This window comes from Schistocerca piceifrons, unplaced genomic scaffold (assembly GCF_021461385.2).
Source record: "Schistocerca piceifrons isolate TAMUIC-IGC-003096 unplaced genomic scaffold, iqSchPice1.1 HiC_scaffold_1407, whole genome shotgun sequence".
In the NCBI taxonomy this organism is placed as follows: Eukaryota; Metazoa; Arthropoda; class Insecta; order Orthoptera; family Acrididae; genus Schistocerca; species Schistocerca piceifrons.
In genome coordinates, this window is record NW_025727244.1 from 62,501 (window position 1) to 65,000 (window position 2,500).

The window sequence follows — 2,500 nt, forward strand, 5'->3', positions numbered from 1 at the left end:
GCTGAGCAGCCGGCCGCCCGGGAGTGTGTCCCGGGGGCCCGCGCGAACACGCAAGCGTCCGCTCAATCATTCTGCAAACAGGAGGAGGCTGAGCTCCCCTGCACAATACACCTCGAAACCCTCTCAGGTCCCGGCGGCGCGCAGCGCCGTCCCAAGTACTTGGTCGGGTTCGAGAGAGGCGCAATCGCCCGGAGTTAGGCGAGTAGACGCTTTCGGTGCGACCACCCGTGCTCCCAACTGAGCTTGCCGCTGCCGACAGAGGCCCGGGAGCGTGCTGTCGTGGCATTGCCGGCGGGAGACAACACGCGCCACCTACGGTGACCGGCAGCTCCAACGCCAGCGCCACAGAAGGACAAAAGCCCCACTTGGGTGCCGAAGCGAACTCTCCCAGCACAGCGCACGCGCCAACACATCCGCACAGCTGCGATACAAACCACCAGCGAGAACCGCTGGGGCGACCGAGCAGCAGACGGCGTCGCGGCGCCGAGCGCCGGGCGGCGGCGCATCCTCAACGCACACAGTCCTCAATCGGACCAGCACACTGAAGATGTCCACCGCGCTTCGCACCGGGCCCGCGAGGACCTACTTTGGCCGCACGGCGCCGCGCGCAGGGTGCGCCGGCGCGCAGCTGCGACGCCTGCCGCGTCCGTCGGCCGGCGCGCCTGCCACTGGCCGCCCCCACCAGCCGGCTGTAGCGCGTGCGCCCACGCACCGCGCGGCCAGCACGCCGGGAGGCGCCCCCTCACCGGCCGGGGACGGTCCCACCCAGCCACCGCCGCGTATCGCTTCACACCCAGATGCCGTTCAGTTTCGTCGGCATGGTGGGTATCGCTGGAACAACCGGTTCGTACCTCAACCTATCGTCGCCATCACCGATTCACCCCTAGCGAGAACAACCGCACCACAACAGGTTACCATTTGTTCATTTGCGTAACTTCACCAGAAAACGCAGGCGTCCATCGCCATTTGCAACTTCAACGATTATTGCATGCCTGTGTCAGGTGTCACGCCACACTACGTCTGCCCACATACACGCAACAAAATGTGCACGCCTAGACAATACGTGGAAGGTGGCCCCCGTACGTATGCGATGTCCATTGCTCGAACGACTGTCAACCGGCCTCTGTAGCATGTCGCAGATATGGAACGCGGTGCACCATGCCATCACGGTGTGTGAGGAGAGACGACTAGGTCCGAATACATCAACAGACAGCTCATGCTGATCGCCATCCACGGCGTCCGTTCCTCCCACACGTCTCTATGGCGTACCACACTGCAATCCAGCTCTCATAGGGAGACGACACGTAGCTGCGTGCACAATATTTGCACTGTATGGTCCGCCGTTTTTGGGCGCAGTCGTTGTACGGTCACACATGTGCCACGATGTATCATTCGGTACATAAGGACGAATGTGCAGTACAGATTGTGGTTTACGCGTACGACATTAGCGGACGGTTGACACAGGCCGCACCACAACGTAGCCTGAGTACGTCGCATGCGAAGGGCATTGAACATGCAAACTTCTCACCAACCAGCTTGCGAAGGCAGGGGGGCAAGGTGGGGACGTGGGGAGGGGCGGCATGTACGTCCTGCTGCCATCCACATTACAGTGTACAGCAGGAGCATGTGGAAAGTCAGCAAGACTTGCAAGGTGTTTAACATGAAGCGATACACAGGGGAGCGGGCAGTGCGAGTAGCGAACTATATTGCGAGGGTTGCGGGTGGGCAACACTACACTAATTGAACGAGTCGTATAACAATTACAGAGCAGGTTTAGGCGACAACATGGGTTACGTTAGGGGACAACGTGGGTTACGTTAGGGGACAACGTGGGTTACTTTAGGGGACAACGTGGGTTAGGTTAAGGCACAACGTGGGTTAGGTTAAGGCACAACGTGGGTTAGGTTAAGGCACAACGTGGGTTAGGTTAAGGCACAACGTGGGTTAGGTTAAGGCACAACGTGGGTTAGGTTAAGGCACAACGTGGGTTAGGTTAAGGCACAACGTGGGTTAGGTTAAGGCACAACATGGGTTAGGTTAAGGCACAACATGGGTTAGGTTAAGGCACAACATGGGTTAGGTTAAGGCACAACGTGGGTTAGGTTAAGGCACAACGTGGGTTAGGTTAAGGCACAACGTGGGTTAGGTTAAGGCACAACGTGGGTTAGGTTAAGGCACAACATGGGTTAGGTTAAGGCACAACATGGGTTAGGTTAAGGCACAACATGGGTTAGGTTAAGGCACAACATGGGTTAGGTTAAGGCACAACATGGGTTAGGTTAAGGCACAACATGGGTTAGGTTAAGGCACAACATGGGTTAGGTTAAGGCACAACGTGGGTTAGGTTAAGGCACAACGTGGGTTAGGTTAAGGCACAACATGGGTTAGGTTAAGGCACAACATGGGTTAGGTTAAGGCACAACATGGGTTAGGTTAAGGCACAACATGGGTTAGGTTAAGGCACAACATGGGTTAGGTTAAGGTACAACATGGGTTAGGT